Source organism: Arachis stenosperma, chromosome 9, assembly GCF_014773155.1.
Source record: "Arachis stenosperma cultivar V10309 chromosome 9, arast.V10309.gnm1.PFL2, whole genome shotgun sequence".
Taxonomy (NCBI): Eukaryota; Viridiplantae; Streptophyta; class Magnoliopsida; order Fabales; family Fabaceae; genus Arachis; species Arachis stenosperma.
The window spans coordinates 83,987,779-83,998,542 of record NC_080385.1 but is presented as its reverse complement, the minus strand read 5'-3'; the positions used below and the strand labels follow the sequence as shown (position 1 = coordinate 83,998,542).

At 41.7% G+C, this 10,764-nt stretch overlaps 1 non-coding gene across 1 annotated transcript; it reads right to left on the bottom strand.

The window, feature by feature from the left end:
- Positions 1-492: 492 nt before the first annotated feature.
- Positions 493-600, bottom strand: LOC130953495 (small nucleolar RNA R71). The gene has a single exon (XR_009075665.1). It is a non-coding gene; the product is annotated as a small nucleolar RNA R71 (small nucleolar RNA).
- Between the last annotated feature and the right edge of the window lie 10,164 nt (positions 601-10,764).

Sequence of the window (10,764 nt, the reverse complement as noted above, 5' to 3'; positions counted from 1 at the left end):
CATTTGGACCATTTTCACTGAGAGGACAGACGGTAGCCATTGACAACAGTGATCCCCTAACATACAGCTTCCCATAGAAAGGAGTATGAAGGATTGGATGAAGGCAGTAGGAAAGCAGAGATTCAGAAGGAATAATGCATGTCCATACACTTATCTGAAATTCCCACCAATGAATTACATAAGTATCTCTATCTTTATTTTATGTTTCATTATCTTTTAATTATTAAAACTCCATAACCATTTGAATCTGCCTTACTGAGATTTACAGGATGACCATAGCTTACTTCAAGCCGACAATCTCCGTGCGATTGACCCTTACTCACATAAGGTTTATTACTTGGACGACCCAGTGCACTTGCTGGTTAGTTGTGCGAAGTTGTGAAAAAGAGTTGAGATTACAATTGTGCGTACCAAGTTGTTGGCGCCATTGAGATCACAATTTTGTGCACCAAGTTTTTGGCACCGTTACCGGGGATTGTTCGAAAGATGAGCAAGCTTAGAGTGGATGTTCAAACCTTCAGGCAGAAAGAAGGTGAATTCCTCTATGAAGCTTGGGAAAGATACAAGTAACTGACCAAAAAGTGTCCTTCTGACATGCTTTCAGAATGGACCATCCTGGATATATTCTATGATGGTCAGTCTGAATTGTCTAAGATGTCATTGGACCATTTTGCAGGTGGATCTATTCACTTGAAGAAAACACCTGCAGAAGCTCAGGAAATCATTGAAATGGCAAATAACCAGTTCATGTACACCTCTTAAAGGAATCCTGTGAGTAATGGGATGCCTCAGAAGAAGGGAGTTCTTGAAATTGATGCTTTAAATGCCATATTGGCTTAGAACAAAATGTTGACTCAACAAGTCAATAGGATTTCTCAGAGTCTGAATAGATTGTAAAATGCATCCAACAATACTAAAGAAGCATCTTCTTCCTAAGAACCCTGCAATGGTATAGGTGAATTATATGGGTGAAGCCTATGGAAACACTTATAATCCCTCATGGAGAAATCATCCAAATTTCTCATGGAAGGATCAACAAAAGCCTCAACAAGGCTTTAATAATGGTGGAAGAAACAGGTTTAGCAGTAGCAAGCCTTTTCCATCATCTTCTCAGCAACAGACAGAGAATTTTGAGCAGAATCACTCTAGCTTAGCAAACATAGTCTCTGATCTATCTAAGGCCACTCTCAGTTTCATGAATGAGGCACTTCCTCTATCAGAAATCTAGAGGCACAGGTGGGCCAGCTGAGTAAAAGGATTACTGAAACTCTTCCTAGTACTCTCCCAAGCAATACAGAAGAGAATCCAAAAAGAGAGTGCAAGGCCATAACCTTACTTGGTGTGGCCGAACCTAGAGAGGAGGAGGAGGACGTGAATCCCAGTGAGGAAGACCTCATGGGATGTTCTCTGGACAAAAAGGAGTTCCAATCTGAGGAACCTAAGGAACCTGAGGCTCATCTAGAAACCATAGAGATTCCATTGAACCTACTGTTGCCATTCATGAGCTCTGATGAATATTCTTCCTCTGAAGAGGATGAAGATATTACTGAAGAGCAAGTTGCTAAGTACCTTGGAGCAATCATAAAGCTGAATGCCAAGTTATTTGGTAATGAGACTTGGGTGGATGAATCCCCCTTGCTCACCAATGAACTAAATGACTTGGTTAGACAGACATTACCTCAAAAGAAACAGGATCATGGTAAATTCTTAATTCCATGTACTATAGGCACCATGACCTTTGAGAAGACTCTGTGTGACCTGGGGTCAGGCATAAACTTAATGCCACTCTCTGTAATGGAGAAACTAAGAATCTTTGAGGTACAGGCTGCCAAATTCTCATTAGAGATGGCTGAAAAATCTATGAAAAAGGCTTATGGACAGGTAGAGGACGTGCTAGTAAAGGTCAAAGGCCTTTACATCCCTGCTGATTTCATAATCGTAGACACTGGGAAGGATGAGGATGAATCCATCATCCTTGGAAGACCCTTCCTAGCCACAGCAAAAGCTGTGATTGATGTGGACAGAGGAGAGTTGATCCTTCAATTGAATGAGGACTACCTTGTGTTTAAAACACAAGGATCTTCCTCTGTAACCATGGAAAGGATGCAAGAAAAACTTCTCTCAATGCAGAGTCAAACAAAGCTCCCACAGTCAAACTCTAAGTTTGGTGTTGGGAGGCCACAACCAAACTCTAAGTTTGGTGTTAAACCCTGGTGCGCGAAATTGTGATCACTACAACTTCACACAACTAACCAGCAAGTGCACTGGGTCGTCCAAGTAATACCTTACGTGAGTAAGGGTCGATCCCACGGAGATTGTTAGCATTGAAGCAAGCTATGGTCATCTTGTAAATCTTAGTCAGGCAAACTCAAATGTATATGATGATGAACGAAAATAACATAGAAGATAAGGATAGTGATACTTATGTATATCATTGGTGTAAGAGCTTCAGACAAGTGTATGAAGATGCCTTCCCTTCCGTCTCTCTGCTTTCCTACTGCCTTCATCCAATCCTTCTTACTCCTTTCCATGGCAAGCTCGTGTAGGGTTTCACTGTTGTCAGCAGCTACCTCCCATCCGCGCAGTGAAAGCTAATGCACGCACTCTGTCACAGTACTGCCAATCACCGGTTTGGTTCCCTCCCCTACCGGAATAGAATCACTCTTTTGCGTCTGTCACTAACACCCAGTAGGTTACAGGTTTGAAGCACGTCACAGTCATTCAGTCATTGAATCCTACTCAGAATACCACAGACAAGGTTAGACCTTCCGGATTCTCTTGAATGCCGCCATCAGTTCTTGCCTATACCACGAAGACTCTGATCTCACGGAATGGTTGGCTCGTTTGTCAGGCGAGCACTCGGTTGTCAGGCGATCAACCATGCATCGTGCAATCAGGAATCCAAGAGATATTCACTAAGCCTCAGATGCTGTAGAACAAGAATGGTTGTCAGTCCCTTGTTCATGGGTGAGGATGGTGATGGGCGTCAATCATCACCTTCATCATGTTGAAGAACAAGTGATATCTTGGTAAAAGAACAAGCGGAATTGAATGGAAGAACAATAGTAATTGCATTAATACTCGAGGTACAGCAGAGCTCCACACCTTAATCTATGGTGTGTAGAAACTCCACCGTTGAAAATACATAAGAACAAGGTCTAGGCATGGCGAATGGCCAGCCTCCCAAAGAGGGTTCAATCATAAAAACATGATCAAAAGGCTCTCTCTAATACAATAGTAAAAGGTCCTACTTATAGAAAACTAGTACATAGATGAGTAAATGACATAAAAATCCACTTCCGGGCCCACTTGGTGTGTGCTTGGGCTGAGCAATGAAGCAATTTCGTGTAGAGACTCTCCTTGGAGTTAAACGCCAGCTTTAGTGCCAGTTTGGGCGTTAACTCCCAATTAGGTGCCAGTTCCGGCGTTTAAACGCTGGAATTTCTTGAGTGACTTTGAACGCCGGTTTGGGCCATCAAATCTTGGGCAAAGTATGGACTATTATATATTGCTGGAAAGCCCAGAATGTCTACTTTCCAACGCCGTTGAGAGCGCGCCAATTGGGCTTCTGTAGCTCCAGAAAATCCACTTCGAGTGCAGGGAGGTCAGAATCCAACAGCATCTGCAGTCCTTTTGAGTCTCTGGATCAGATTTTTGCTCAGGTCCTCAATTTCAGCCAGAAAATACCTGAAATCACAGAAAAACACAAACTCATAGTAAAGTCCAGAAAAGTGAATTTTAACTAAAAACTAATAAAAATATAATAAAAACTAACTAGATCATACTAAAAATCTACTAAAAACAATGCCAAAAAGCATACAAATTATCCGCTCATCAAACCCCCACATTCAAACTCCAAGTTTGGTGTTGGGAGGTCCCAACAATGCCCTGAACATCTGTGAAGCTCCATGAGAGCTCATTGTTAAGCTATTGACATTAAAGAATAACGCATCTCCATACACTTATATGAAATTCCCACCAATGAATTACATAAGTATCTCTATCTTTATTTTATGTTTCATTATCTTTTAAATATCAAAACTCCATAACCATTTGAATCCGCCTGACTGAGATTTACAAGATGACCATAACTTACTTCAAGCCGACAATCTCCATGGGACCGACCCTTACACATGTAAGGTTTATTACTTGGACGACCCAGTGCACTTGCTGGTTAGTTATGCGAAGTTGTGAAAAAGAGTTGAGATTACAATTGTGCGTACCAAGTTATTGGCGCCATTGAGATCACAATTTCGTGCACCAAAGCACAAGCTTCATCACGCGAACCCCACGCGTCCGCGTCATTATTTAAATAGAGGCCATTCACGTCACCCACGCGCACGCGTCACCCTATATTTTGGCAATGTGCGTATGACTCAGAGACTTGTGTGTGCGCAATGCTGCTTTCGCGCCAATAGCACAAATCAGGTCACGCGTACGCGTCACCCACGCGTCCGCGTCACTTAACATTATCACAAACCACGCGACCGCATGCCCCACGCGTTCATGTCACATGCGACGCATAACTTATCCAGATCAGCGCCAGATATCTTATCTTTTCCTCCCCAGTCTTAATTTCTCTTATCCCTTCTTATTTCTTTCTTCTCCCTTCCTCCTTCTTTATTCTTTCTCACTTTTCACTCTCTCCTCCCTTATTTTTCACATCCATTATCAAGGTTCTTTGCTTTTCCATTATTCTTTTTCTCTTTATTTATGTTTTCTTCTTCCGTTTTTTCTTTCTTTTTTTTTATTATCTATGTTTTCTTTTTCTTTATTTTTCTTTTTATATTCTTTTGATTGGTGTTAGATATTTTTTGGGTGATTATTTTCTTATATATCTTGCTTGTGAGTGTATTAAGGAATAGCTTGACAATTAATATTACTTCTTAAAAAGGGTTGCTTGCATGTTCAATTTCATGCTTTCAATAACATATTTACCACACATGCTAAGTGTTTGTGAAAAAGCCCGTATGGCATTGTGCATTATTTTAAATTATTCTATTCTACCACTCTAATGCCTGTTTTTCACAAAACCTCTTTTATATTTTATTGATCAAATATAATTGTCAAATACAAGCAGATTGTTAGTTTGAAAGAGTTGATAATCTAACTTGGACATTAATGCTTGATCTGTGCTACTCATGCCTTTGCCAGCATGCCAATAAACATCTTGCATCTAATTGCCATCACATGTACTTGCTATGTTTCCATTGATGACCTGATCACATGTAGTCATGACCATGTGTTAACAACATCCTTCTTTACCGTGCATTGATTATCATGTATCCTACTCTCTTCCTTGCTCTAACCCTTGACGTTTTAAAGTACTTACCTTTTCCCTTTCAGGATGGCCACAAAGAAGGGTAAAGAGAAAGCTACTCCCAAACCACCAGCAAGGAAAGGATCAAAAAAGCACTAATGGCAGAGCCATCTTCAACAGCTGTAAAACCCTCAACAAAGCGAATCAAGAGAATCATCAAGGTCGATGAAAAAGAGAAATCCTTTCCAGCAAAGGACGCTGCGCGGTTCACTAACTACTACTGTGAGCAGATGTTCCCTATACTGGCTGGGCAAAACTATAACAATGAATACCTACTCATCCTCCCGAACAACATCGTTGAATTTGTTGAACCCCGCATTGAGCGAAGACAATGGGGATTCTTACGAAGACAGCCATGGCAGGTTAATCTATCATGGGTAGTTGAATTCTACTCCAATTTTCACATGCCAACACTGCAGTCTGTCTATATCCGTCAGAAGCAAGTCCCCATAATTGAAGAGGCCATTCAATAAGCTTTAAATCTTCCCCCTGTCCCTGAAGGATTGGACACATTTCAAGAAGCCTCTGTCCAATGCCAGACATACAAATTTGACTAGGACGCCGTTCTCCGAGTTATAGCACAACCTGGCAGTAGATGGATCTATGGATACCATCGATCCCGACCTAAAGGAATATTGGCTTCAACACTGACCTTGGAGGCTCAAGTATGGGCACAGATTATGTCCCACTACATCTTTCCAAGCACTCACGAGTCCTCCTTCACCGCAGACATGGCTGTTCTACTATGGTGTATCCTTACAGACTAGCACCTCAATTTACCAAGATACATACGGAATGCTATGGGACACGTACAAATTGCGGACAACTTACCTTTTTCCGCCTTGGTTTCAGATCTAGTCTCAGCAGCCGGAGTCTCCTACAGAGCTGGGGATACCAAGACCATACTTTCGCGGGATGATCAGTACGTCCCTAACGGGAAGTACATCAGACCTCCAGCAGCCACGACTAGCCGGCCTGCAAATCCGGCCAGAGATATTCCTTTTCCTTCCACATCACAAGCACCTCCAATAAACCAACTGCTCCATCAGATACTTGAGAGATTGGACCGGCTAGACCGGCAAGGAAAGTGAAGAGAGCACCGTAACAAGCACCGATTTACATACCTCAAGGAACTGCTTGTTGGAAACCACCCACCCAAGAAAGATCCGGACACTACTTCTTTTACCAGCACTGGGAGCCATGACGGTTCTGCTTGTGGAGACACTGCTACCAGCCCCCCTTTGTTCCTGACAGATGGCACCGAGGACGGTGCAAAGCTTTAAGTGTGGGGAAGTCGGTCAGTACCTGACTTCCAAAGGTAATTTTTCTTTCTTAAACACCAATAGGATATTTATTTTTTCTTTTGTTAAAATAGGATAAATTGAATAATAATAGGTATTTGCATGCATGTTCTAATTGGTTGAAAAATAATAAGTTTCTTTTTAAGACTCTATTTTTGAAAAATTTCACTAATTTAGATTAAAAATCCTTTTTCTGTTAAAACTTGTTTGAAGTTGTATGTGGAACATAAAATGATAGCTAAAGAACACACAACCCGTGAGATTTGGGCATAATTACATGGTTACATTATTTAACCATAATATTTTATTCTTGTGTGTTTTCTTCTCTATGATTGTAATCTTTATTTTGTTCTATCCTATATGTCCAATAGTTAATGTGTTATATACATGCATATGATTGAGGCCATTAATTGTTTTATATCACTAATCCCAAAATAGCCTACCATTTCAATTACCCTTGTTAGCCACTTTGAGCCTTTTAAATCCCCATTTATTCTATATTTTACCACATCACTAGCCTTAAGCGGAAAAAACAATTAAATACCCCAATTGAATCATTGGTTAGCTTAAGTTAGAGATTATGTATCAATTGAGTATGGGAAGATCGTGGGAACATGGGTTAATAAAGGAACATGTCATGATAAAATAAAAGGAATTTGGGTACCTACTCATGTAAGACCAGAAAAATTAAAAATCCATGTGCATTGATAATGTTATGTTTATTTTTATATTAAAAAAATCCAAAAATATTCAAATAATTAAATAATTAAATAAGGGGACAAAATTACCCCAATGCTAAGTTAAGTTGATCAAAAGATCAATGCACATGTGATACGAATTAAAAGAAGGTTAATGCATGAGTATGTAATGCAAAAGTGAGAAATTATGGGTAGTGATGAGCGGATAATTTATACGCTTTTTGGCATTGTTTTTAGGTAGTTTTTAGTAAGTTCAAGCTACTTTTAGGGATGTTTTCATTAGTTTTTATGTTAAATTCACATTTTTCGACTTTACTATCAGTTTGTGTGTTTTTTTCTGTGATTTCAGGTAATTTCTGGCTGAAATTGAGGGACTTGAGCAAAACTCTGAAAAAGGCTGACAAAAGGACTGCTGATGCTGTTGGAATTTGACCTCCCTGCACTCAAAATGGATTTTCTGGAGCTACAAAACTCCAAATGGCGCGCTCTAAACGGCGTTGGAAAGTAGACATGCAGAGCTTTCCAGCAATATATAATAGTCCATACTTTATTCGGAAATTGATGACGTAACTTGGCGTTGAACGCCAAGTATATGCTGCTGTCTGGAGTTAAACGCCAGAAACACGTCATGATCCGGAGTTGAACGCCCAAAACACGTTATAACTTGGAGTTCAACTCCAAGAATAGCCTCAGCTCGTGGATAGATCAAGCTCAGCCCAAGCATACACCAAGTGGGCCCCCGGAAGTGGATTTATGCATCAATTACTTACTCATGTAAACCCGAGTAGCTAGTCTAGTATAAATAGGATAATTTACTATTGTATTAGACATCTTTTGACAGTCTGATCTTTTGACAGTTTAATCTCTTGACTGTTTAGTCTTTGATCATTCGGTCTTTTGATCATTCAGGGGGCTGGCCATTCGGCCATGCCTGAACCTTTCACTTATGTATTTTCAACGGTGGAGTTTCTGCACACCATAGATTAAGGGTGTGGAGCTCTGCTGTACCTCAAGTTTCAATACAATTATTATTACTTTCTATTCAATTCTCTTTTATTCTTATTCCAAGATATACGTTGCACAACACTTTGATGAATGTGATGATCTGTGACACTCATCATCATTCTCACCTATGAACGTGCGTGACTGACAACCACTTCCGTTCTACCTTAGGCCGGGCGCATATCTCTTTAGATTCCCCAACAGAATCTTCGTGGTATAAGCTAGATAGATGACGGCATTCATGGGGATCCGAAAAGTCTAACTTTGTCTGTGGTATTCCGAGTAGGATCCTGGGAATCCGGAAAGTCTAACCTTGTCTGTGGTATTCTGAGTAGGATTCCGGTATTGAATGACTGTGACGAGCTTCAAACTCCTGAAGGCTGGGCGTGATGACAAACATAAAAGAATCAAGGGATTCTACTCCAACCTGATTGAGAACCGACAGATGATTAGCCGTGCTGTGACAGAGCATTTGGACCATTTTCACTGAGAGGATGGGATGTAGCTATCAACAAGGGTGATGCCTCCAGACGATTAGCCGTGCAGTGACAGCGCATAGGACCATTTTCCCGAGAGGATTAAAAGTAGCCATTGATGCCAGGGCATCCTTGCTAGTTTTACTAGCCATTTTTTGTATGCTTTAGGTTAGTTTCATGCATTTTCTTAGGCAATAAGCAAGTATTTGGATGAGAATTGTATGCATGCCTTGATTCAATCAAACATTGTTAAATATGTGCATTTTCATGAGATTTATGCAAGAATTGTTTGATGTTATGAATGATGCAAAATCTTGTGATTTAGCAAGGCTTTGATGCATGTGTTTGGTTGATGATAGGTGAAGCAAAGAGCCCTGGAGCAAGAAGGAAGTCACCAAGGGCGTTTCCAACTCTAGAAAGGCGTTGCTAACGCCAATGTGCGCATCATACAAGCAAGCTAGGCAACCTTGGGATGAAGAGCACGTTGCTAACTTGGGCTACCATGGCGTGTTTGATGATAACGCTAGCAGCCCTGGAGAGTGATCCTAGATGAGTTTGCAAGTTGCCAACTTGCACTTCTACTTGAGTGCTTGGCAATAACGTCAAGAGGCAAGTAACTATGGCACAAAGGGGAAGCTCGAGCACGTTGTTGAGCTAGAAACCATGGGCGTGTTCTAAGGCAACGCCAGGAATGGTTGCTTGGCTAGGCACCAAGTCTTGGGTGCCAACCAAGTTGCCAACGCCAATCAAGGCACCAACACGTTGCCAACGCCAATCAAGGCATCAACCAAGTTGCCAACGCCAATCAAGGCACCAACCAAGTTGCCAACGCCAAGTCTTGGTGCCAATCAAGTTGCCAACGCCAAGTCTTGGTGCCAACCACGTTGCCAACGCCAGGAAGAGCTGCCAACCACGTTGCCAACGCCAGGAAGCAAGCATGGAGCAAGGGGGCAGGGGCTGGCACGTTGCCAACGTGCTGAGAAGAAGGAGTGTTTGCCAAAAACGCTGGCAACCCTGGCAGCCGGACCTTACTCTCTTCCATGGAGTATATCTTGAGTTCAAGAGCTTCAAATGATGCACTTCCAACGGCATTTGAAAGTAGACATCCAGAGCTTTCAACCATATATCATAGTATGGGTTTGACATTAGTTTGAAGCTTCAAAAACTGGCTTCATTTGGAGCCTCAGAAAGGAGCACGTTGCCAACGTGGAATCTAAGTTGGCAACGCCCTTGCTAAAATTTGGCTCCCTGGGAGGCATAACCCACGTTGCCAACTTGGGGAAGGTGAAAGCGTGTTTGCTAGCAACGCCTGCGATATAGTGGAGCATGAATGGAAGCTCGAATCAGAGTCATCTTTAGGCCCCAAAAACAAGAATGAGGTTGACATTCAAGGAAGCATGAATGGGCCAAGAATGGGGTCGAACACGTTGCCAGGGCCAAATGAACTGGCGTGTTCCTTGGCAACTCCAGCAACAACGCCCAGGCCAAGAAATTTGGCTAGGGGCGTTGTTGAGCACGTTATTGGTGGCGTGTTTGACAAAAACGCCCAACCAAGGCAGCCTGACCTTGCCCTCTTCAATGGAGCATAACTTGAGCTAGGAAAGTCCAATGAGGTGATTCTAGTGCATTGGAAAGTAGACATCAAGAGCTTTCCAATGATATATGATAGTCCATATTGAAGCAGAGGATTGACACTCAAATTCTGGGCAACATTAAGCATGAAAGTAGAGTCAAGAAGAAAACAAGTTGTTAGCAACAACTTGGGCTAACAACGCCCAAACACCAATGCCCACTTCCAGGAAAATACTTTGCACGTTGCAACGTGCATTAAGGCTAGCGTTATTGGCAAAAACGCCAAGCCATTGGCCAGAACAATGAAAATGGGTCCTGTTTCTTCTATTTGAAAATTCCTTCATGAAGCTAATCCAAATCAAAGCAAGCAAAGCCCATAAATCTCAACCAATCAA